General features: G+C 41.0%; 1 protein-coding gene and 1 pseudogene across 3 annotated transcripts in view; both read right to left on the bottom strand.

Moving 5' to 3' along the window:
• RAB3C (RAB3C, member RAS oncogene family) overlaps window positions 1–27540 on the bottom strand; it is a 398656-nt gene that overhangs the window by 230693 nt on the left and 140423 nt on the right. The gene's annotated exons all lie outside the window — the stretch shown is intronic.
• Window positions 2338–4970, bottom strand: LOC137221308 (pre-mRNA-processing factor 40 homolog A pseudogene; annotated as a pseudogene).

The following is a 27540-nucleotide window of genomic DNA, read 5'->3' as shown; positions in this document are numbered from 1 at the left end:
TCCATATTTTTTAAAAGAGGATATAATTCACATACAAGTAAGAGACAAACTATGTGAATTGGTGTTCAAAAAGAGTTCATTATTTATTCATCATTTATTATATTTCATTCTCAATTCATCCTCTGGTTTACCATGCAAATAATCATTTAAGATATTTATGACTCAATTTATCTGTTTTTGACTGATACAAAGAAATATAAGGAACCATATTTTAGGCATAGGACAATGCTTAATAACCCTTTTATTAGAGCATCTTTTTTCCCTAGAAGAGATTTAATAATTGATAAAAATGTACAAAAATATTCAAATCAGAAATGCTTTAGAATGTGTACCACGAAGTCAGTACTTCTCAGTGAGTAGGGAAGGTAAGACTTCCTCAATGAAAAAAAGCAAGAGAAAGATCAGATTGTAAAAGAAAAAAAAAAGAAAAAAGACAACTGTTAAAAAAATCGTTGAAGGGGCTTCCCTGGTGGCGCAGTGGTTGAGAGTCCGCCTGCCAATGCAGGAGACACGGGTTCGTGCCCTGGTCTGGGAGGATCCCACATGCCGCAGAGCGGCTGGGCCCATGAGCCATGGCCGCTGAGCCTGCGCATCCGGAGCCTGTGCTCTGCAACGGGAGAGGCCACAACAGTGAGAGGCCCGCGTACCGCAAAAAAAGAAAAAAAAAAATCGTTTAAGTCAACATTGATTTGTTTTAGACAAGGATATTGCAACCATCACTTAAGGTTTGGTGGCACATTCTTTATTAGGTCCTTAAGGCAATATATTTAAGCTAATTTACAATTTAATTTGATGTTAACTTTTTAAACATCACCTCAAAATAATGCCCTCACAATAGCCTTTTTTAAATGCATTTAGAGAAATACGTGAAGACACATATTAATCAAACTATCAAAAATTAAATACAAAGAAAAAATATTAAAAGCAGCAAGGGAAAAACAACAAATAACATACAAGGGAATCCCCGTAAAATTAACAGCTAATCTTTCAGCAGAAACTCTGCAAGCCAGAAGGGAGTGGCAGGACATATTTAAAGTGATGAAAGAGAAAAACCTACAACCAAGATTACTCTACCCAGCAAGGATCTCATTCAGATTTGACAGAGAAATTAAAACCGTTACAGACTAGCAAAAGCTAAGAGAATTCAGCAGCACCAAACCAGCTTTACAACAAATGCTAAAGGAACTTCTCTAGGCAGGAAACATAAGAGAAGGAAAAGATCTACAATAACAAACCCAAAGCAATTAAGAAAATGGTAATAGGAACATACATATCTAAAATTAACTTAAATGTAAATGGATTAAATGCTCCCACCAAAAGACATAGACTGGCTGAATGGATACAAAAACAAGACCTGTATATATGCTGTCTACAAGAGACCCACTTCAGACCTAGGGACACATACAGACTGAAAGTGAGGGGATGGAAAAAGATATTCCATGCAAATGGAAATCAAAAGAAAGCTGGAGTAGCAATTCTCATATCAGACAAAATAGACTTTAAAACAAAGACTATTACAAGAGACAAAGAAGGACACTACATGATGATAAAGGGATCAATCCAAGAAGAAGACATAGAAAATAATTGTGGCTTTATTATAGTAGTGCTCAATAGCACCACTATAGTTAAGGGTCTACCAGGTTTCCATTAAGAACACCTATTTCTGAGTTCACCGTAAAAGATCATATTGGCTTTAACCAGCTGGATAGTGCACAAAAAAGCAGTTTTATCCATTGCTGGTGCTTTTTTATACTACTAGATATCAAAAACCTTTCATTATATCTTCAAAATCCAACTTGTATAAAGTAAATCAAATCACCTCATGATTTAGACTTTAGAACAAAGTAGAGACACCTGCAGTTATCAGTAAATTGCCACCTTTCTATTTTTTTTTTTGCAGCACGCGGGCCTCTCACTGCTGTGGCCTCTCCCATTGCGGAGCACAGGCTCCGGACGCGCAGGCCCAGCGGCCATGGCTCACGGGCCCAGCCGCTCCGCGGCTTGTGGGATCCTCCCAGACCGGGGCACAAACCCGCGTCCCCTCCATCGGCAGGCGGACTCTCAACCACTGCACCACCAGGGAAGCCCCTTAAATTGCCACCTTGAATCCATTCTGCAGTGCCCTACGAAAGGGTCACAGACAGTTATGACTGTATGAAAATATGATTCTTGATACAGGATCAAAAGTTATTTTTAATTTCCTTTGCTTTTATAAAGTCCACAATAACAATACGTAAATGTACTTTTATTTGTGTGATATAATTAAAACCCAGTGTTATTTCAATTGACTTAAAATAGAATCCCTGGTCTGAATTAGACTTTACATCATACTGTAAACATACTTGGTATAATTTATTGATCATCACCCAGTTGCTCCAGAAGGGTGCTTCTGTGCTCTTCCAATTCCCCTCCACTCAGTTCATTGCCAGAAGTATCCCAATTACCAGAATCCTTTGCAGTCTTTTTCTCAGGTGATTTGTGTTTTGATTCTGATCTTTGTCTAGTTCTGTCTTTTTCGCTTTCCCAGTCTTTTTCTTTCTTAACCTTCTCCTGTTCAGCATCTGACTCTGGGGAGTCAGATTTATGTCTTCTCTTCTTGCTTTTCTTCTTATGTTTTTTTGATTTCTTATAACTTCTCTCAGATTCAGCACTAGAAGAATGTTCTGAAGCAGAACGAGACTCTGATTGCTGTCTTTTTTTCTTTGAATGGCTGTCGTCATCATGTGAATCCGACCCTGATCGAGAGCAGGAGTGTTTCCTGTGATGTTTTTCAGATTTCTTAGAATATTACTTATTCTTTGAATGATGATGTTGACATTCATGATCTTCCCAGAGAGCAACCAATTCCAGTGAAGGAGTGGCTTATTTCAACATACTCTTAAATGCAGATTCTTTTCGTTTCATCTTCCAAGCCTCCTCTTTTTCTCTTTCATGTTCACGGGCTTCTGCCTTTTCTAGTAAACTATTGAAAGCCAGCTTAATACTTCCTGCATCTAATGTGGTTGATCTTTTAGTCAAACTGATTATTGCCACAAAGTCTTCAAAAGTAGTATTTACTTCAACTACAAATCCTTTATTCTTTAGAATGTCTTTTATTGTCTTCTTCTCATCATGATAACATGCTTTAAGATCCTCAACGTAAAACTTGAAAAGGTCAAGTGCAGTTGATCCTGGCTGACCAAGCATATTAGTGAATCTAATGTCAGAACTAATTATTGGATACAATTCCATCCAAGATGACATAGCATGCAGTTGTCCATGTTCATGCAGTTCATCTAAAAATATCTGAAAAGATTCTCTGTTTTTACGCTGTCGTCTCCTTTCCCGAAGCAAACTCTTCTATTTTTCTTCTTCTTCTTCCTTTTCTAAAGCCCGAATGTGTTCTTCAAAGCAAATTAACTCATCTTCTTTATCTATGTTCTGTAATTCTTTATCTTCTGCAAAAGTTGGATTATCCATCAGATACTGCTGGGCTTCAGACCAAGTAGTAGAGTATGTCACGTTAGCCATGTTGTCAAGTAAGTTTTTGAAGGCTTCCCAATTTCTCTTTTGCAACTGCTTTGCTTGCTCCTTTTCTTTTTTTGAAAGAAAGAATAAAACATCTTCAGAGATTTCAAGATGATCACGTTCTGATATTGCATCCCAGACTTCCATCTCTCCAAACGTTTGCTCTGCTTTTTTGTATCTAGCTGTGGAAGTCATTTTCTCATGATTTTCAAGAAAACGCTGAAAGGATTCCCCAGCCTCTTTGTATTAGGAGCTTGCTTCTTCTCTTTCTTCTTTCTCTGTCTGGACTTTATAAGCATCAAAGGCCTGCTTTTTTTTCACTCAACTTTGCTAAAGCCCTGTATCGTGGATCATTAATGATCATTTTTGTAGTTTGCTCCCATGAAGCATTAGATGGTACCCGCTTTTCTTTCAATAATTCTTTAAATGCTTGCTTTGCCTCCTCCTTTGTATTCCAAGTATATGTGTTTTTTTGCCGGTTGGCTTTCTTCCTCCTCCTTTTTCAGAGTAAAATCAGCTACAGTTTCCTGCTTAGATGTTTCTTCTCCTGTATTACTAGACACTTCAGCACTTTGATCCTGAACAGCAGGGGTACTAGTAAGTTGTGCTTGTTCTTCAGTCAAAACTGTTACTGTATTTTCATTATCTACAACAGTAGCAACAATCGAAGTAACCTCAGGCTCAGGAACAGCTGGAACAGTTCCACCGACAGTACTGGAGGCAGAGGTGGAAGCACTGGCATTGGCTGCAGCGGCGGCAGCCATGGTGCTCACTGTGGTTGGAATTTCTGTTGTAAGAACTGGGGCTTTTGATGTTATGGCGCACTCTTCTTGTTTACTGCTTTCTTCAGCTTTGATCATTGTGGGCAGGCTTGATTTTGTAATAAGACTTCAGCAACAATGGTATTCTCGGATCCTTCAAGATCCTCAAGTTCTTTAGGTTTGGCCCAGTGGGATTCTTTTGTTTGAGAATTGTGATAGGAAGGCTTTCCAGAGTCAGATTTGTACTGCTTCCAGGGCATTTAGATGAAAGTTGCTCAGCAGGACTTTTAAGATCATCTGGTTTTTCCCCAATAGATTGTGTTGTTTCAGTATTGCAATAGTAGGTCCTTCCATCAGGTGATTTATGTTCAGTCCACGTTGATTTTGCACCGGGTGTTGCACCTGCTGCTACATCCATGTTATTTACTCCTGGCAGTAAAGGCAGGCTGCATGGAAGCCTGACACATATGAGACATCAACATTCCAAGCATTACTGAAGACATCATTCCAGGCATTTGTCCCACTGGTGGTCCTCCCATTGGGTGCATCATCCGGGGCATCATTCCAAGAGGTACAGGAGGCATATTCGCTCTCTGACCCACAGGATGCATTCCCACTGGGGCATAATGCATGCCAGGGTGCCCCATCATAAGGCCTCCATGCTCAGCTCCCGTCCCCAGCCTCACCGTCGGACCGATTAGAATTTTAAACTAAAATGTTACCTGATTTTTGAAGCACATGTATTTTATTAAAAGTTGTTTTCATTTAAAATTTTAATTTTTTTTTTTTTTTTTTTTTTTTTTTGCGGTATGCGGGCCTTTCACTGTTGTGGCCTCTCCTGTTGCGGAGCACAGGCTCTGGACGCGCAGGCTCAGTGGCCATGGTTTACGGGCCCAGCCGCTCCACGGTATGTGGGATCTTCCCAGACCGGGGCACGAACCCGTGTCCCCTGCATCAGCAGGTGGACTTTCAACCACTGTGCCACCAGGGAAGCCCTAATTATTTTTTAATCAAACTTAGATGTTTAATACTCAAAAGTTCATATAAATTTCAGCAAACTTGTCTCATCTTTTCTCTTTGTTTTTCTTCTTTATCGAGGAAAAAATCCCCTAACTATTCCATATATAGCTCTGCAGGGGTGTGTATGCCTGTGTGCACATACCAGTACCAGAGGTTTGGAAATGCAAGTCACAATGTATCATTAACTGCATCTCTCCTGTTATTTCCCAGTGGAATGACTGTACCTCTGGGCCATGCTTAACCTTAGATATGATACTTCTTCCAGCTCAGCAGCTCATATAATAACAATTTCACTTCTACAGTAGGCGATGGAGAAAAGAAAACATATAAAATTAAGTTTTATGACAAAAAAATTCACTTTCCCATTTTTTAGGGAATATAAACTGATGGTGGATACTATACTTTATGGGACAATTCATGAGAGGATATTATAAAATATATTCCAATTTCCAAGGAAAACTATAAAAGAATAAGAAGTCAGGAGGCTTTCTTGATAACTCCCACCCCTAGGCTAAGCCAAGCTCCTCTGTTATAAGCTTATATTCATCACCCTGAGAATTACTATTCCAAGTAGACTGTAAGCTTTGAATGGAGGACTTGTATTTATTTTGTTTACAATTGTATCCTCAGTGCCTAGCATAGTGCAGGGCACAAGATACAGACTAAAAATTGTTTATGGAGTGCATGAATAATTAATTAAATGCCCTGGGATTAAAATCAAAATTCTTCATTGTGTATAGTTTTGTTTTTACACACATACAAACACATATAATAACATGTATAACATAGTATATACTGTACTATTGTACCAATGTATTATGTATATGGAAACACATACATAAATTAATTTAAAGCCATAAATACATTTTCTAATATTTACTGCTAATGTATTATCTTGTACACCCTCTGGAGTGAATGCTACCTCTACCATCTCCCATCACCCCTGTCACTTTGAAGATAACTGATCTAAAGACTTACTGACAGCCTCATTTACTGACTTATTGAATGGTGACAGAAAACATGCAAAATAAACAGGAATCTAGAAAAGCAGTCAGTATCAGTCATAATTAAGAAAGTGGTCAATGGTATGAGACCAGAGCTAGTAAAGACCAACATTTGCATCTCAAAACTCTATGATGTGACATAGTTTATATCAGAGCTTTGCGGTCACTGCTACTGTGGCTGATCCAGCAGATTACACGGTGACAGGAAACAATCTGGTTTTAAGGAAGGTCTGATTTGCCTAAGTTTAACATCCCCATATCAGTGACATATGATAGACTGAATTTGATTCAAACTACAAAGTAAAGACATTACCCAGCTCCTGTGGAACCAAATGCCCAATTTAATTTAGGCTCCAGAAAAGTGATCCCTCTGGATCATGAGTACTCCTGCTTAATCCAAACATTCAAAGCTGTTCTCTATTTCAGTTCTGAGTTTACCTTTTTTTCTTCATCTTGGAGATTAGTCTTTTCCAGAATGGAAGGTACAAGAATAATGTGGAAGTGATTTTCAAAGTGGGTGCCAAGGATTTCCTAGCCATTCTCAATAATTCATAGGGGAATCACAGTCGTTAACGCCGGTCCTCAAACCATCTACAAAAACACAGCTACAAGAAATTCACAGATGATAATAAATGGCAGCTTAACAAATATGGCCATATTTCTTCTTCCAGCAGTAGCATCTCTAGTTATAATTTATAACCATAATTATGGAAGCTGATTAAACTGAGGTATGAAAGATTTCATTATATGTGAATGCAGAGTTGATCCTGTTAGCACACATATGCCAATTATCACATGTATCTAAAACTCCCAGGGTTTCTTCTGACTCAACTGGAGTTACTATATTTCTTGCTAAATCCATTCTTTATTATTCCTCATTCTTCATTCAAAACCCAGAGTTTTACATTTGGTTTTCTTAACTTTTATTGTTTGCTCCTCTGCTGTCTAACTGTACCAGCCTTCCCTCCTCCATACCCTCTCTCTTGTACTCCCACCATATTTCCCTGTTTTGCTTCCTCTCTTTCTTCCTAGACTCTGATCTTTGCTCTCTTACCTGATATTACTAAGAATTTAGCAAGAATCGTCCTTTTTCTAAATCACTAGTACAAGATGAATCTTGCACCTTAAATTTGAATGGAGATCAGAGTTAGAAATCCTCGTGTCACATTTAAGAAAATGTGAACCAGTGCAAAGCCACTATTTTATACCTGTTCATTTAAAATGTCACTGGCTACATGAGTTGAGGTTTTAAATGCATGTAATTAGGGTTCCAACAATGAGATTACACAATTTTTTTCAGTTTGTAATGGTCAGATGCCGAAAATTCTTTGCATATAAATTGTAAATTATAAACAGAAAGGCAGGGAATCGGGAAGGCAGGAAAGAAATCAGGGCCTGTCAGAGACAGGGGAAGAAGAGTGTAGTTTGATGCCATTGTAGTGCTTGAAAGAACAAGAATGTGCTGCTTTTTGAGCTAAGGTTTTATCTTCACCTGTCTCCAGCTGTCAGACAAATGCACTGTCTAAGATGGGCAGACCATTAAGACATTTTAGCAGAGATGTGTTCATTACTTTGGCTAATAGGGTTCCGAGTTCCCTGAAAAAGTGACACTGGCCAGGCAGATTCTGATGAGGAGGGGATGGAAATACCCCTTCATTGAAGGGAGGCTAAGAGAGAGACAGTAAGGAAGGAGAGGCCAGGAGCCTGTGTCAGGCATGGGGGAGAGTGACAGTGATGAGTCCAGAAAGCCCAGGGAATTATGAAGACTCTGTGTGCCTTGGAATGTCAGACTCCCCACTTAGGTGGTTAGGACACTCAGGAGGGGAATGGCATGAATAAGGTGGGGATGGACTATGGCTGTTAAGTCAGGGTGGAAGGAAAGATGGAGAATTCTGGGAAGGTACCAGTCATCAAGTCCAAAGGAGCTCCCAAAGGGAGGATGAAATCTGGAATTGGAGGTCGGTGACCACAACAAGCAAGTTAGAGCCAGAGAGTTCGGAAAACGGAGCTTGGAAAGATACCTGAATTGCAGGTGTGATCTGCAAAATATCTAATCAGTACAGAATGAGCACCACCAATCAGAAGAGATGGCAGGGAGAGCAGTGGAAGAGTATTCTGGAGGCCAGCTCCTTTTGGGTATTAACCCTTTAGTTGCTGGACTGTTCAGGGGCTCCCAGTGGACCAGGTAGTGGTGGGGCACTTGGGGAACTTGAGACGGGAGCTATGTATTTACTGGAAAAACATGGCTGAATAACTAAAATATATGTTAGAAAGTGGCTGCCTAGCCAGAACATTTCTGGGCTCCCCTTTCAGCAAGCAGGGGCCGTATGACTAATTCTTGACAGAGGAATACGAAGGAAAGTTCTGTTTGGTTCACAGCTGAGGTAACTAAGCACTGGGAGTAAGATTATTTTCCCAGTGATGACAGGGAAATCTTGAAGCCACAGGAGGATGGAGCCATAGGACGGAAGCCCCGGATCCTTGAGTTACTACTTGAAGGAGGCCTTTCTCAGGAGAACTGCTCAACGGGAAAACCAGAACTGGACTCAGCATGACTGAGAAATTAAATTTCGTTGTATAAGCCTACTCAGTTTTTAGGATTTTTATAGCAATTAGCTAACCCTGAACAAAACACGGAATAAAAATACTTTAGCATTTTAATGCATCCACTTCGCACTGATAAATATGAGCAAATTTCTTAGTTTACTTTTGTCCTTTGAGAGAATGTAGAACATTCTACAGAGACTTTTAGGTCACAATTAAAAAACCATAAATTTCTATGGTTACCAAAGAGGAAGCAGGGGAGGGATAAATTAGGAGTTTGGGATTAACACATACACACTCCTATATATAAAATAGATAACCAACAAGGTCCTACTGTATAGCACAGGGAACTATGCTCAATATTTTGTAATAACCTATAAGAGAAAAGAACCTGAGAAAGAATATATATATATGTATATATAGTTATATAACTGAATCACTGTGCTGTACACGTGAACCTAACATGACATTGTAAATCAACTATACTTCAATAAAAATAAATAAATAAATAAATAAATAAATATGAAAAGTATCTGGATCTTATAGTTTCATCTTTCCAAGAAATGAGAGGTTTTATTGTTTGTTTTCTGTTTTCCTTACATTTTGGAACATGAGTTCTCCTTCTTTTATAAAAAACTATAGGGGTTCCTATATTACATTGAAAAGCCTGTTTTGTAAACCCAAAACCCACACAATCACACAGTAAACTGATTTCTCTAAGGGGAGATGCTCAGAGCAAAATCTCATTCAACTCTGTATCCAAGAGGGGGCCTATAGGGCTCATCCAGTGAGTGCTTTTTGAATGAATGAATGATGTCATTGCTACTAGAAAAGCAATGTTCTGAGGAAAAGTAAATTAGAAGGCAATTATGGAGAGCAACCTGGGGTCTTCTGCTAATTAACCTTATGATATAGAATTCTCTAGTCCTTATTTCTTTGAAGGACTTTGGTGACTTTAGAGTTTTGGCTTCTCATTTTCCAGGGAGAGAGCTGTGTGGCCCTGAGAAGGAGTGATCAGCTCATACCCAGAGAACTATTTTATATCAAAACTTAGATGAAAACTCTGACTTTCATAATCAAAGAGTAGTAGTATTTTCCCTTACTGTGGCACCTACTATTTTTGGGGTTTTTTTTGCAGTACGCGGGCCTCTCACTGTTGTGGCCTCTCCTGTTGTGGAGCACAGGCTCCGGACGCACAGGCTCAGCGACCATGGCTCACAGGCCCAGCCGCTCCGCGGCATGTGGGATCCTCCCGGACCGGGGCACGAACCCGCATCCCCTGCATCGGCAGGCGGACTCTCAACCACTGCGCCACCAGGGAAGCCCGGCACCTACTATTTTTGACTCTCAGTTGTTTTTCATCTGCAAAACTTAGATAACATTCATTTCACCTCACACAATGACTGTAAAGGGAGCACGAGGCGGTATCAAAGTGCTATATTGCACTCAATATCAAAGGAGTGTGGCGACCTTCAATCTCCAGACCTATTTAGTCAACTCAGGGACATGTGTGCATCATTAAACCTGAGGACTGGGATTATCTTCAAATTCAGTGTGTCATTAAAAAAATCCTATAGTACTTATTTCTCCTGGACTCAACACAATTGCATCAGCTCTCAGATACTCTTGTGAGACATAAACCATCAGCTAAAGTAGTAACTAAAAGTTTGGGGGTAAGGAAGTTATTATTCTGTTCATCAGAAAAGAGCTGAAGTATCTTATCAGCTAAAAAGCTGGTTGTAGGGATTTTTCTTATCCCGAGTCCTGCTTTTCTTTTAGTTGTCTTCAGTGCCTTATCCAATAGCTCTTCAAAATAGAGGATCTCGGTTTGACTTGAGATGCAGCTTCGAAAGAGGAACACTGAATTGAGTATAGCATGCTCCTCCTTTATATCTGGATACTTCTGGGTGGACCTAGATCACCAATAGTCACAGCCTGCAATAGGAGGTGAGCAATACAGAGTGTGATCATCCTTCTCCGTAACTGACTCGTCACACTTTGATACGATACAGCAGAAGGTGCCAAGGGGCAGCTTGGGGAAAATTACTTGTGTGGCTCCTAATTGGATGTGTCAGCCATGAGTGATCACTGGGCTCACGATTTAATGAACGAAGTAAAACCAGGCTGGTGAGGCATGGGGCTGGCTTTCCCTGCCCCAGTGAGTGGAGGTGGGGGGGCAACCTTGGAAGGCTGGAAGCAAAACTGAGAAGCAGGCAATATCGAGTTTGCTGCCTTCTCTTTCCACTGTGTGCTCTGCTCTCCACTTACAGAGCTCCCACCCAGCGGAACAAGCTTGGTGTCCATCAGTGAAAAGTCTGCTCTTTCCTAGGAGCCCACAGCAGGCCTGGAAGCCCGCCAGTCACCCTCGAGACAACATCGTCTCTGCTTTGCTGGATGGGTGACTGGTATGAAGCTTGCCCCACTGACAGGGTTTTTCCTAGGAAATCTCATGTATAACAGGTTTCCTTAAAACTCATCAGAAGAGCCAAATCATATACTCATAGGTTCATTCTTTTAGAGAACCTTTATGGAGAGATAATATGTGTCGGGCTCTGTCAAGTGTTAAGGACGCAAAGGTATTGAATAAACACACTGTCCACTGACCTTCAAGAAACGGAGACGGAAGCTGTTTCTAAGTGTCAGTGACAGCAATAACACGGTAAGTGCAGTGAGAGACAGTGTGAGCAGAACAGAGGGGGTCCCAACTCCACCTTTGGATGGGCATGGGTGGCACCCCAGAGGCTACCCATAACTCAAAGAAAACAGCCCCAAAGTAATCAAGCCTACCACCAAGGGAAAAGTCATCAGGCCTCATCTTTCTCATAAAACCTATTCAAAGATTCCTCATGAGATTCTGTGCTGGTAGAATGTCCCTTAGGCTCCAGACACCATATCCTGACCCACCCAAATCACAACCAGCAAAGTGAAGGTACATGAAGTTCCTTTCTGGAATCACTCTCCTCTCCTGGAGTAGAGAAGACTTAGATCCTCACTTCAGGCCCTGCCCGACCAGTGTTGTCCATAGTATCTGCTACCTGAGGCCCCAGGCCCACCTTGGCCTCATGCTGTTCCCTCTGCCCCGAGTGAGTGCCCTCCTTCCCAACCCCCTTGCTCCCTAATTAACTCCTCCTTGATTTCAGGACTCAGAGAAATTACCACTTCTTATTCCAGAAAACATGCTGCACTCCTCCCATAAACTGAGATTCTCATTTTCTCTGCTCCCACCATACCCACTGCTTGGTTACTTCTAATCTGTCACAAATCACACTAATAACCCTGACTTACAGTTTTCCTTTTGTCTGCTTGAAGAAGACAGATCTATGTCTTCTTCTTTGTACACAGCACCTGGCAAACTGTGGGTACACGTAACACGTGTGTAGACTAGATAAATGGGTGGGTGGATGGATGAATGGAAGGATGTTGTGCCCTTATTTTTCTGCTGTCTTTAAAAGGACCCTAGGACTCCCCCAGTTATTCCACTCAGAGAGTCATGGGTGCTGTTTCTTCCTCCATATTTCCAGTTAGTTGTATTTCATGCATCTGAAGCATATTTTCTGTATTAGAAGCGAGACACATGATTGGTTATGGAAAGGTACGCTCTGCATATTCATTTAGAAGAGCTACAAGAGAAAATTAGAATCCAGTGATCTCTCAATTTGTATTCCGTGGCATTATAATCGGCCTGTGGCACTTGTTGACACGCTGCAGCCTAATAAACTTTGCAGAGGGAGACCTGCTCCATCTCACTTGAGCCCCTGTGATTCTAATATGTCTACTGATGGCCTTGTAGCTTGTATGCAAGAGGCTTCCTCTGAATCATGTCTCTTTTCCCTTTCCTAATATCTCCTCTGCCTTTAACACTCTCTTGGAAATAATGTTCCCCAAATGACAATTGCTTTTGATCATAAATCACTTACTTGTTAATATTACTTGATTCTCAAACCACTCAGTTTGGTTATTAACCAACAGAGAGCCGAATCAGCCCTTCATTTGTGCTCTGTAAATACGATGTGTAAGGATCACTCTTTCTTCACTGTGTGCTCCTGTGTTAACTTTCCCGATCTTCCTGGGTCCATTTTCAAATGTGATGAGACACAGAGAACAGAAACTCGAAATGATGGCAGCTCAGCTAGTGCTGGTTATAACAATTTATCTTCATACTGGTCAAATATCTTAAACAATTTTAACACCAGATATATAGCATGAAAATGAGGAAATAAATTATAAACGAAGAACCAGGAGAAATGGTTAGGATAGAGACATTTCTTTTCCCTTCCTCATTTTCCCTTTCAGCTGGGGAAGATCAGTGAGAGGAACACTCCTGGCCTCTCTCTTTCCCTCACTCAACTCTGCCCAGAGTGACTTATGTGATTAGTGGGTTTGGGGAAAACAAAAGCAAACAAATGAAAAATCTGCTTACGGAAGGCTCACTCTCTGCTCTGTTCCTCAAGGAGAGGCCTAGGTGGACCATTACCTTCCATTGCTGGGGGATAAGTTTGTCTAACTCTGGGGCTTTCACACTTAAGCCACTCTCTCCAATATCTGCCTTATAATTAATACAGGTGATTTTAAAATTTCCTCCATTCGTTAACTATTTTGCCTTTTTTTCTCATTTTTTCTGAAACTCAGACAGGAAAGAGAATTATTGTTTATGTTACTTATGTTGTAGAATTTCTGGAATATACGTCACCGGTGGTTGGTTTGCCGGAAGTGTGGTAATTGAAAATATAGGCTTCCTAGGTTTGTATCCTGGCTCTGCCATTTATCAGCTGTGAGCTGTGTGTCCTTGTGCCCATAATATAATTCCTCTGTACTTCAGTTTCCCCTTTACAAATTGGGGCAATAATAATGCCTACTCATAGGGTTACTGGGAGTATACTAGCCTAACACAGTTTCTGTGAGCTATTTCTGTTATCATTAAGCCATGCCATTTGCTTGATGGAATGCCTTGGATGTCAACCTCATGTTGATTCCAAACATGCTGAACTGTTTGGCTTGAGCCATTACTAAATCATAGAATAACAGAACCAAAAGAGACCCGAGAAATCTTAGCTTTAGATCCTAGTTCAATGGAAGATGAGACGGAGGCCCAGAGCATAGAAGTAATTTACCCAGGGTTGCACATGGCAGGTCCAAGCCAGGATATCCCATCTGTCTGGACACCTGGCCCGTTGAATCTCCCTCTACCTTAGCTGCTGCTCTCACAATTATGATTTCTGTTAACTGCACTTCTCACATTCACTCTACTTGCCCACTTAATGCAGTTATTAAGTCTAGTTGCCAATCACATTGTACCTCCGAGGGTACAATACCAGGCCTCGATAGAATTTTGAGCATTACAACAACAAGAAGAATGAGATATTGCTCCCTGAGCCTCTCAGTATATTTTTCCTATTAGAGAAAGCTGAAGTCTGACTCGCCCAAGATAATTCATGTAAGAGAAAGCCCATTAGAAAAGCAGTGCTGTTGATTTACTAGCATCCTGGTATTGCTTTGTTCTTCACAACGCAGACCATTTTTAAAGCCAGATATTTATTTCTTGATTGTTCTCCTAACCCCACTGCTTCCTGCCTAGGGAACTCACTCTTCTGTTTGCAGTATCCCAGGGAGTACAAACTAAATATAGTATTGAAGTAAAATCCCTGCAAAGCTAATGAACTACTTTATGGAGATTGAAGCAGGAAACCTTTTCAGGAGTGGTGTTGCAATTAATGGGATGTGGCTACACAAAGGCACAATTTCAGAAACGGGCAATTAACAATAGGGAATTCAGAAGGTCACAAGTGATGGCTCGAAAGGTAGAAAATGATTACTTTCAATCATGTATCAACCTGGATGCAAAATCAGACATTTTAATATATGTTTTCAATGGAGTGCAATTTGCCTAAATTTCCAAAATGAAAATGTGGCACATTTGCCAATAACTAGTCTGAATAGCTAATTACCAATTACATACCACTGAGAATCTGATGCCTGTCATGTGTAACCTTAGATTTCTCAAGTATGGGAAAGGTGGTCAAGTACGTTAGCAGATAAAGTCATAACAGCTAAAAGATCATTGTCCTTTAAGACCCTCAATATTAGTTCAATATGAAAATAATCCTTTTTGGTGAATTTAGGATAAATGACACAATGGATCAATAACAGTTAGCCAGATTATTTTTAGGCATGTTCAGCTATTCTGCTACTGGTGACACTTACGGCTATTTTTAGAACCCAAGTAAAGAATAACTTTTTTTTTTTCTCTTTCTACATATCTTCAGGAATTGTTCTTCTATTTAATTATTTATAGAAACTGGGATCCAAGTTAAGTTGACCACAATGTTATCAAGTCATAGAGCTAACTGGATTTAGATTATGAAATTGAAACAATTAGCATCAATTTTCATCTCTATCAAAGTGTGTTTAAATTGACAAAGCAATACTGTTTTTTTCCCACAAATTATTGAACTTTATGAAGTAATATGTATAGAAAAACAGGATTAAAAAAAAGATCTTGGGCTTCCCTGGTGGCGCAGTGGTTGCAAGTCCACCTGCTGATGCAGGGGACACGGGTTCGTGCCCCGGTCCGGGAAGATCCCACATGCCGCAGAGCGGCTGGGCCCGTGAGCCATGGCCGCTGAGCCTCCGCGTCCGGAGCCTGTGCTCCGCAACGGGAGAGGCCGCAGCGGTGAGAGGCCCGTGTATCGCAAAAAAAAAAAAAAAAAAAAAAAAAAGATCTTATTAATCGTTTTACTAGAAATTGAGTCAGACAGTAGCCTAATAGATAACAGTGTGAGATCTATGAGCTATATTCAAATCCTAGCTCTGCCACTACCTAGCTGGGTGACTGGAAGGGAATTACTTAACTTCACTGAAATTTAGCTGTCTCTTATGGGAATAGTGATATTGACTTTACCTCGTGCTGTGTGGACTTCATCATGTAAATGCATGTCAGATGCCTCACCCAGTGCTGGCATGCATGATAGGTGGAAGATATTCACTAAACATTAGTCATCATTATGACATCTGAGAACCTCAAGGATCAGGGAGAGAGTTTTTAAGGAAACTTAGCTCCATTTTAGATGATTAAGCTTGAGTGTCTGAGGAATGGAATTGTCTAGTGAGTCTCATGCATGGTCAAAAGAGGTCAAAAGCAGATATTTACATTTTGGAGATATAAATAGGTCAAATGGATCATCTAGGAAGACTGAGTAGAGGTGAAAAAGAAAAAGGAAAAATCTAGGAAGTGCCAATATTTATGGGAAGAGCAGAGAGGAACAACTAATAAAGAGAACTAGAAGTGGTCAGAGAGTTGAAAGGGGAATCAGGAGGGGCTGACACCACAGACCTCAAGGAAGATCCAAGGAAACAGTGGCTGAGTACCGGGAGGATGAGGCCTGGAAATAGGTCTTTGTATTTAATACTTAGGATATAATTTCCAGCCTTATGTGAACAACTTCACCTGCCTGTGGGGACAGAAGCCAGACTGAACGGATGTGAAGAGTGACTGCAACCCAGGAAGAGGGGACTTTTAAGAGGGCTGGCAGAGAAGAGGAGAAGGCAACAAGGGCAGTCAGCTCGGGAGGGAAATGAGCAGAGAGGGGGAAGCGTAGGCATGGCCCAGTCTATCAACAGTTCACTAAAATCTGCTTTAGTGAAACATCCTAAATGCACAGCTAGTCTCTATTCCCTAGCCTCTCATAGTTACGTGTAGCCATTAAGCTGATTGTTGTCAAAGGAATGTAGGTTGAAAATATATGCCAATTCAAAGCCAGTATTTTTAATAAGCAGGTGTGTCTTCTGCCAGGCGTCAGGAAGCAGCACCTTCCTCACTGTTCACTTCAGGCCCTGACTCCACACCCTGGGACCCTCTGTCCTTGTTCCTCCGTGGCCTCATCTGATGTTGGCATTGGACAGGATGCCCTCCTTGGGAAATGCAGGTTTTGCAACCCACTTTCTATGAGTATCGAGGGTTGTTAAAAAAAAAAAAAAAAAAAGTCACAGTCTTATTTTTGCCAGTGCCCTGGTTTCTATGGCAATATAATAATATAATTTCCTCGAAAACTAAACAGGTTTCTAATCTTTTTGTATCCAGTCAAGTCTAAAGTTCTTTCTTTGACATAGTTCTCAAGAACGCTTTATTACAATTACAATTTTTTTTGGTAGCTTAGGAATTATATACAGTTTTTAGCTCTACCAGGAAACTAACCATTTCTGTAACGTTTTTAAATAGGAAAGTATGTCCTAATTCCAAATGATGATGTAAAAATTAACATCTGGAAGTATGAACAACAATTTTTTTTTTTTTTTTTTTGTGGTACGTGGGCCTCTCACTGTTGTGGCCTTTACCGTTGCGGAGCACAGGCTCCGGATGCGCAGGCTCAGCGGCTATGGCTCACGGGCCCAGCCGCTCCGCAGCATGTGGGATCCTCCCGGACCGGGGCATGAACCTGCGTCCCCTGAATTGGCAGGCGGATTCCCAACCACTGCGCCACCAGGGAAGCCCAACAACACATTTTTAAGATAGAGATTGCAATATAAGATAAATGTATGGGACTTGTTTTGAAATAGTTGGAATAAAGTATGATGAGGTTATTGGTGTGTTTAGTCTACCTGGGGTTCTGAGAATCACAGATGCTGATATTGAGGTGGAGATCAGTTAGGACACAATCCCATAATCTCTTCTCTTCTTATATCCAGATGGGTTCCTGTCTCTCTTAATGACTTTTTTCCCCCTTGGGCTTACTTGCACTACAATTGGCAGGGCTCATTCTTATACATTCTCAGATAAGAGAGTGAGAACAAGGGAAAGTTTGACAGATAGGACAGTGTGGAAGCAGCCCTCCAGCTCTCCGTCCCATTGACCACTGAGCACAGTCGCTCCAGCAACACCCCCTGCCTCTTTAAGGGTCAACTCATGTCCTGCTCACACAATTAACCTTGCTCTGATAAAAATCTGAGAAAGCATGCTTGATTCTCTTATATGAAGTTGATTACAGGTGTTGACAACCAGCCTTCAGGAGAGATCAAAAGTGGCAAAAGCAATTTATTCACTCACATGACTCTAGGATGATTGGTCTGAGGGGATAAACCATAATCCAAGGAAAGATCTGATGAAAAGATTTATTTCCTTGTTCTTAAAACCTTAGTGCAGAATACGAACAATGTAACTCAACTAAAATTATTTTTTGGAAGCTTCACTGTTACACAATTGGAAAGTTAGTAAAATTACAATATTGCACCTGATTCCTAGTTTACAGTAAAAGAATTGCTGTTCTCATGTTGTAACGATAAGTGCAGCTAGCATCCTAGGGAAGAGGGCACCTACTCTGACGACACCGTCCCTGAAAGACATCTGATATTTTATTCTGTTCTTCCATGTCAGGAATTCTTAGGCCATGCTAATGAGAGTATTTTTAGTCATATATTTCAGCTGCATCTTATATACCACCTGAAGCAGGGCAGCTTCAAATAATAACAGCACTAAGCAGCATAGTAATTATTATTTATAATTACTTCCGCACGGTAGGTTGGCTCATAAATTTTAATGGAGCTCTTTCCACAGTGGTGATCGCCAACCTTCCTGGCATTTGTGGGATAAATGTTTATCCAAATAGAAATAATGTGGTAGAGTAATTTCATAGTCAGCCTGAATCCTCCCTTCCTCACTCTCCCTAGAGGTTATTTTAAATGCATAGAATTGGAGGGGAGGGAGGTGATAGTTATCCTACTTTGGAAGTTCTGATGTCCACACACTGACGCCCGATATTCATTTTCCTGGCAGAGATGTCGGTTGGTGCAAAATAGCTCCTGGGCAGGCAGACAAATTTACTGCCAGCAGCTGGAAGCTCAGTTCTTTCCAAGAGCTAGGTAAGAGCTTGACTCCAGGAAAGGAATCAGGAGAAGCTTCCCTCCTTTCTCTCCTCTGGATTCATTGTTAGCTGGAAAGGGGGTGAGAGAGAAATCAACCGCACTTTACAAAGACACTAGAAATAGAATGTGTCTTTGCAAAAAGAATGCATAGCATGAGGGGATTTTTACACTATACCTATATATACAGTCGATTCCATTTATGCAATGAAATTCTCTAGTACCTTTAAAAATCACCGATTATTTGACAGAACCTGGGGACACAGAGATTGGAATCCCTGATGGTCAAACGTTGTTGGGGAAGGAAGAGGAAACATCTTTACAATTATAAAGGATCTTTGAGGATTTTATTTCATCCAAGTGCAATTAACATATATATGTTTAAGAAGACATTGTTGGGCTTCCCTGGTGGTGCAGTGGTTGAGAGTCTGCCTGCCGATGCAGGGGACACGGGTTCGTGCCCCGGTCCGGGAAGATCCCACATGCTGCGGAGCAGCTGGGCTCGTGAGCCATGGCCGCTGAGCCTGCGCGTCCGGAGCCTGTGCTCCGCAACGGGAGAGAGGCCACGACAGTGAGAGGCCCACGTACCGCAAAAAAAAAAAAAAAAAAAAGAAGAAGACATTGTTGGAATTTTGGTTCCTCCAAAAGCAGAGCCTGAGAACATAGAGCAGGTAGTTTTTTGGGGAGGTGATGCTGGGAAACAGGAGTGAAGTAATAGGGAGAATGAGACACGAGAGGAGAAAAAGACGAAAGCCATCCCCTGGCTCTGGTCTCTATTAATTGAGGGCTATTACGGGGTTAGGGGTGATTCACAGCCCTGCACTTCCTGGCTGTGCTTGCAAGCATGGACCTGGTGAGTTGTGCTGTTTTAGAAGGCCCTGGGGCAGAAAGCAGAAAGGCGTGCGTGATATGCTTGAGGTAGACCACTGAGCATGCACAGATTTGCTCGCTGCAGCTGAAAATCAGCAGCAGGCCAAGGAGATGGGTGGGGGCCTAAGAGCATCTGCTACTCACAGCCACTTAATAAGGAAAGACCATTTTAGAATGATGATGTCAACTGCATGAAGAGCTTCTAACTGTGTTTTCTATTCTTCCTTTTAAAGGTGCACACACATCTAACGCCCCAGGTGACATACATCATCTGTTTCCTGCTATATTCAATTCCAAACTTTGAGTCTATTCTGACATTATTGTTCCACAGGTTCTTAGTCTTTGCTGAAGTTTCCATTATACTTAAGGCCTAACACATCTGCTTGAGTTGTAAAATGGATTATAATTTCCAAAGAAAAAGGACATATTTATGATTTCATAATGGTTTTGACATTAGTATGGCTTGTTTTTTTAAACAATCATTTTAAAGGAAATAATTGATAGATGTGGCTCCGTAAAAATGAGAGGAAAAGAAAGGTATGCCCCAAATACGCCATAAACAAAACTAAAGGCAAACAATTAGGGGGAAAAAAACTTATTTGCAAGAAATACAAGTTTATGTTCAGGAAAAAAGTGTCACAAATCAATAAGAATAAAGATATATAGCTGAAAGGTTAGTAACTTATGTAAGAAAAAATGCAAATGGCAAAGAAACATTTGAAAAAGACAGTCCAAGAGATGAGAGTGAAATTACAATAAATATAAAATTGGCAATGAAAAGAATGATCATGCTATCTATTACAGGTTCAGTGAAATGGGCATCTTGTGCCCTGTTATTGGGAGTGTAGAACTGGAGCATTTCTGTTATGTCAACTTGACATAACAGAATTTACAAAATTTTAAATTTAAAAACCGAGAAATTCTATTTCATACGATTTACCCACCCACATAAAGAGGTAAATTCGGTAAAGAGGTATCAATGCAAATTCCCATCATTTACTGTGGCAAAAAGAAAAATCAGAGAAAAAAGAAAACTACCAATAAGAGATTGTTTAAATAAATTTTTATGATGTTGCTACTTAAAATCAGGCTTTCAAAGTATATTTAAATATTTTAGAAAAGGTTCATAACATAGAAGAGAAAACACGGTTGGTGATATAGCAAGTATCTTCTTTTTAAGTATGGACTATACATATAGAAAACAATTGGAAAGTTATACACAAAACTATTAATAGCTATCTTTGGGTAGTAACATTCCTCGTGATTTCCTTTCTACTTTTCTATATTTGCATATTTTCTACAATGCCCATATGTACTTTTTTTTTTTCTTTCTGTACGCGGGCCTCTCACTGTTGTAGCTTCTCCCGTTGCGGAGCACAGGCTCCGGATGCACAGTCTCTGCGGGCCATGGCTCACGGGCCCAGCCGCTCCGCAGCATGTGGGATCTTCCCGGACTGGGGCACGAACCCGTGTCCCCTGCATCAGCAGGCGGACTCTCAACCACTGCGCCACCAGGGAAGCCCCCATACGTACTTTTAAAATACTAGTCAAAACTAATTATTTTTCAAAAATCTACTTCAGTGTTAAAATTAATTATGACTAAGACTTGAACTTAGCCAACTTCAACTACTTGAAGGCAGCTTCAACTACTTTTTCTGTCTTCCCTCCTTTTCTTTTAGAAACTTTTATCTTCTAAAGGAACATATTAATATAGTATATCTGAATTTTAAAGTCACTCTAAATCTACATCATTTTTCTTCAGTTAAATCCTTTTATGGGAAAATTCCGGAAAGAATTTGGAGGCATCAGCGATAGAGAGTCTAGTTTTTTTTTTATAGTTCTAGCACCAGAATATACAAGGATAATGAATTATCTAGTCATTTAGAGAGAGAGTGATGGCAGGAGAAAAAAAGAAAGGGGAAGAGAGAAGTACAAATGAAGAGACAGAAAAGCACGTACAGAATTACAGAATGTAGCTTGGATGTTTGAGACTGTTTTTGTTTCGTTTTCCTTCTTGAGTCATAAAGGTCAGAAAGACTATTAAGAGATTATTAAATGTTTTGGTTTTCCAAATATGACTCTTCTGTATATAAGAAAACATCAAGAGTGGGGAACTAGAAGTAAAATTTTTAAATCCACTCAAATAGAAAGTAAAAATGGAAAAATTATTTTTTGAATAAAATAAATTAAATGATAATGCTTTCTCCTTGTACTCAAGCCCCTTCCATGAGTACTACCCAATAATTGTAAAACTGGCAAGGAAAATAACCTAATGCACTACCCAAAGTTTCTTTCCTAATCAGATTTCTGATTTCCATATGCTCCTTATTAGTTTCTCCAACATTTTAAGGTGGTGTATTATATATACAAAAGTTACACAAAGGCAAAAAATTAAGAAAAGCGTGTACTACGTGTTGACATAATCGAAAATAAGAAGGTTGAAATTCTCATATGCTCTTTTTTTTTTTTCTCATGGCAACAGCCTGGGAACTTTGGACGAGACGACTCGGAGGATCATGATTCACCACTTGTGGGTGAATGATTTGTCATCCTGGTCTGGCACATTTTTTCCCTCTTCGTTTGATCTTGCCTCATTAGAGGCAGCTGACAAAACAATCTTAATTGAAAATAGGATGGAGGAAGCATCTGCTGAATATGGAGTCCAAATAATGCACTGGGACATGGGGAGTCAAATCATACAACTCAAGAGCACGAGTGCAGACAGATCAATAAGGTGAGGCAAAAGTAAAGAAAGGAACAAGAGTGCAAAAGCAGAGTGATGGTTAATCAAGAGGCAAACACACAAGGACGGGTCCATAGATAGGACTCAAAGTTGACCTGCCCAGAATCCAAGCAATATACAGGCATTAGCATTCAGGGGCAGGCGTGCAGTTTCTAAAATGACTGTGATATTAAGGAAGGACATCTAGGCAGAAGCCACCTGCAAGAGAATGGAATGGAAGATAAAGGAAACCAGAAATTTCCAGTTTCTAGGAAATCAGGATCCCAGGAAGACCAGGTAGACGATCTATTTGAAATATGTTTGGATTTTATATATTCCCTTCATCCAAGAAGGATTGGTCTCAAAGTAGGGGTGGAGCCCAAATAATAAGTAATTATTTCAGCTGTCCCAAGTCCTCAGGTTTGAGAGCTACAGGAGCAATAAGATAATTAACATAATGCTATATTCTCTGTGGTCCTCTAACTTTTCTTGTTTTTTTTACATTTGCTTTTCCATAAACTCAGAGACATCCAATGTTTTCTTTTAATCCATTCCCCAAAAGCAACTATAAATTAGATAAGCAGAATTATACAACATGTTAACATAACAGTAACACATGTCCTTTCCTATGATTTCCTGCTGTTTCCATTATCAAACCCCATGTGCTGTCCACCATCTAGTGACCTACATGCCCCTGAGTCCCCTGGTAGCTATGATGTGGCCATGCGCCTTCTGAAACTGTAACAGAAGGGTTATTTCATTTTCCTTTCTGTGTCAGGAAAGAAAGCAAAAGCTAGGGGACAATCAGTCAAGAGGTACAGTGTGCTCTAAAGTACAGCCTCAGGGACTCAGGGAGGAAGTCAGAGAGAACCTGAGGATGTACAAACCCTGGTCCTGACAACACCAGTCAAGACATGGAGGATTCCAGGTCCAGACGCAATTAGTCTGATTTTGATTCCTAGGATGACAATTCTGTGCTTGGTTACAAAATATCCAATTCTCTAGAAACCGTTCCTATCAACACAGAGATCATTCTGCATGCCAGATGACACAACTTAACAAAAAACGTATTTTTTTGGAGGCAGGAGCAGCCTTTTTAAGTCATCAATTCACTACTCTGCTTTCTTTAAACTATTGCACCTAGATTTATTTATTTATTTATTTATTTTATTTCTTTTTCGGTACGCGGGCCTCTCACTGTTGTGGCCTCTCCCGTTGCGGAGCACAGGCTCCGGACGCGCAGGCTCCACGGCATGTGGGATCTTCCCGGACCGGGGCACAAACCCTTGTCCCCTGCATCGGCAGGCGGACTCTCGACCACTGTGCCACCAGGGAAGCCCTGCACCTAGATTAAGATGTATTCATTTGGAAAGCTTCTGTTAAGGATGGACTGCAAGCACCCCATGTAACAGATCCCATGTTTGACAAAACAAGATATTCTTCCTTATGCATTTGACCATAAGCTTGTCATTTGGCCATTTTAGTATCACACTTCCTCCTTTGTCCTCAGAGCAACTAGAGAAGGGTTGATCACCTTTACACACACATCAGTATTCCAGAGCTGTGTCTCCAAAACAGATGGCTCAGATGTCTCATCCATTCAACTCATAGACACAGAGGCAACAAATTTCCTTGTCGCCTCACAGAGTATTCTTACGTCAAATGCCCCCCTTACTGTGGGCACCCAAATTGAACTGAATTCAATTCAACAATGCACTTTTACCAAAAAGTGTTGTTCTTTTGCATAAATGTTGTCCTTTCCTATCTCTATTTTAGTCCCACTACAAGTCTTGATCTTACATGTCTTTTCCGTCTGCAGTGAGGATCAGCAACCTCCAATATATTGTTACTGAGCTCAAGTTTCTTCCCACTGCCCTGGAAGGGAAGTCTAAATGTGGGTGAATGCAGGTTTTGTGAGGCCTGGAGTTCATACAATTTGTGGGTCTCCTAGCATCTTACAGAACGTCCAGTGTTTCTCAAGAGGTCAGAGAGTTACGTTCCTCAGTGGTGACAGTGGGGCACTCTCATTTGGTCATATTATATCAACAGGGGAAAGTCTCAAAATGACAACACACAACTTTCTGAGATTAGATGTTGAGGTTTTTACTGGGTCCAAGCCACAAATAGTGACAAGAACTAACCTTTATTGGGTATTACTGTCTACAAGGTGCTAGGTTAAGTGACGTACACATTTATTATTATTCATAAACACATTATGAGAGGGAGATATCCTAATTGTGCCCATTTTACAGATGAAGTAACTGGGGCTGAGAGAGGTTAGGAAGCCACGATTCAGGATTTGAACCCAGACACTTTGCCATCAGGGCCTGTGCCCCTAACCAGGATGCTGCTCTGGCTTCTGAGAAGCAGAGGCTCTTGCAGGGAATCTGCTTTCCTTGTGCAATATTTCCTCCAACTTTTAAAAGGTGTGAATAAATATTCTTCAACCTGGACAACTGAAATAATGTGAGGGAAGAATGGTGATGGTTATGAGAACTGGAAATAGGTGGATAAAATTTAGGATTGCAACCAAATAGACTTCACAACCAAATATCTATAAAGCAAATGGGCATGATTAGAACTCTATTAGACAAAAACATGCTCATGCATGTGCTCAACGTGTGCTGGTGGCTCCCATGGGCCAGCCATCACAGACACTGGGACTCCTGAGTTGAATAATGCACAGTCTATGACCCCCACAGAAGCTCATAATTTATTGGAAGAAAGTAAAAAACTAAATGACAGATTGATCATGTAAATATCAATTACTAATATGACTTTTAATGGCAAGTTTTAATCTCTTGCTCTTATCTTGATTCATTCCTCTTTTCTATGTGGAACGAGTGTCCACCAAATGTTTTTCCCTGCACTACTGAATCTTCACTCAAATACACCAATTAAAAGATTAGGGTCCTGGTAGATCCCCCCTGGGGGTGAGATGTCCTAAGCCGATGCTCTCCCCTCCACTTTCCTTCCCGTCACCTAGTTTTTAGAGCCTCTGGGCTCTGTCCATAAGAGCTGCCATTTTGCAGGGGGTATGCCTGATGGACAGAGTCAGCGAGAGGTACATCCATGTGTTCTCCAGGCTCCTATTCTAAAAGATATGTGGAATAGTAATGTTCCAGGCTGCACTTTCCCTGCCCTCATCTCAGTAAGGGGTTAGGAAGTTGAAGGGAATGGACTCTGGGCTCTTCACTTGCTTAAAACAGGTCAGTTTTCTCCAGTCACTAGGATACCACACAAGCCTGTCTTTAAGAAATGACTAGATATCCTAAAAAATATTTGAAAATCACTGTGGCAAATGATAAAGAGTTTGAGGAAACAAACCTCTTTGCTTGAGATCGAGAGAGTACTGGAACCTTCCCATTTTAGTTCATGATGTATTCAGAGACACAGAATAAAAACCTGAGCTAAAGGGGAATAGAGAGAGAGTACGTGTAGACATCAGTATCTAAGGATGTATCAAACAGCAGGGAGGGCTTCCCTGGTGGCGCAGTGGTTGAGAGTCCGCCTGCCGTTGCAGGGGACGCGGGTTCGTGCCCCGGTCCGGGAAGATCCCACATGCCGCGGAGCAGCTGAGCCCATGAGCCATGGCCGCTGAGCCTGAGCGTCCGGAGCCTGTTCTCCTCAACGGTAGAGGCCACAACAGTGAAAGGCCCGCGTACCGCAAAAAAAAAAAAAAAAAAAAAACAGCAGGGAAAAGAATCAGGAGCAAAGTTAGCAACCAGTGGGGAGTAGGGCTGTATTTAATCCTGAAGTAAGGGAAGGATGATAGGCAGACAGGGCAAGAGGAGAATGGGATGAAGAAGCAGGTGGACCCATTGTCAGGTAGAGTATGTTGGAGGCCCTGAAGCTTCGATGCTACATATATACCCTGTCTCCAGCTACTCCAAAGGATAGACCTCCAGTCAGAAGCCACATTTGGGTCATCCTAAGATGTTCTCTGGCTCCAGAAATCAGAAGGAGATCAGATCTGAATATCTAAGTCTACCCCTCCCCGTATCTATCCTCGACCTTAACAGACTAACGTAGACCTACCTCCTGTTCTTCATGAGCAGACACGATGTGACAAGAGTAAATTGGTCCATTTGAGTGGGACCGGTTCTTTAGAGCAGCAGTTATCAAACTTTATTGCATCAGACTCATCTGGGAATCTTGTTAGAAATCCAGATTCCCTGGTTCTGCTCACAGAGAGATTCTGACTCGGTGGGCTTGGGATCTACATTTTTAACAAATTCTCCAAATTATTCTGACAAGTGCCTGCCTCTGGGGCCACACTTTGAGGACTGTCTCTCTGGAGAGACTGTGGTTTCCGTGCTAAAATCATTGACTAGACACGCCTCTGGGGAACGATGGTGCTGACGCTAGGACCCTGCTTCATACAGCCTTCTGTGCTTACTTTCATATGTGTTTTTCTCTCATATTCCGAGATCCGCCCATCTGCAGAGTCAAGAGCCTCCCAACCATAGAACCGCCTTGACGTTGTTTGAGTAGGTATCATCAACAAGGCCAGGTAAAAAGGTCTCAGGAGGTCTTGATTTTCACCAGTCCCTGAGTAAAGGGCCTGTCCTTCCACCTCTGTTTTCAACCCTTGGCAGCTGTGTTACTACAAAACTTACTTTAGAATTTTACTCTCAAAACCAGACCTACAGACTCCGTTACAGCATTCACAGAAGCATGCCACAGAGCAAAGCGGAAAAACGCTTTCAATTCTCACTCTCTTGTTTCCAATTGACTATAAATTTGTGAAGAATTAAACAGTAGAGATGAAATCTGAGCTTATCCTGACCCAGAGCTTAAAAGCTTTGCAAAATTTGAAGGGGTAAAAAAAGTCACTACTGTACTTTTTCTTAAAAGAGGAGGACGGATCTACCCGCTAAGATAAAATGAAATGATTTATATCTGCACATTATTCCCCTCCATTACCATAAAGGGGCAACAATGTACCTTAAGAGTCTGGGTCAGCCTTTCACACAGGTGGTACAAGTTGAAGAGGCCAGGGAAGGTGGTCCCACTGTGACACCCACTGCTGTGAGCTCCTTCATTCCTTTGGTTAACAAGCTACTACCTTTAGTATATTTCAGATGTGAGTCTATCAGTTATGTATAATTTAGTGTAAATTAACACTTAGCCTCTGATAAACTTTGAAAGATTAGAATTCCAGAATCCAGGAGGTTGCCTTCACCAGCAGTGCTCTCTCTGAGACTTATGTCAGGAAATCAAATGGCCTCTGTGCTCAGTTGTCCAGTTTGTAAACTAA

The sequence above is a fragment of the Pseudorca crassidens genome, chromosome 3, assembly GCF_039906515.1.
Source record: "Pseudorca crassidens isolate mPseCra1 chromosome 3, mPseCra1.hap1, whole genome shotgun sequence".
Classification (NCBI taxonomy): domain Eukaryota; kingdom Metazoa; phylum Chordata; class Mammalia; order Artiodactyla; family Delphinidae; genus Pseudorca; species Pseudorca crassidens.
This window is presented reverse-complemented; position numbering and strand designations above follow the sequence as displayed.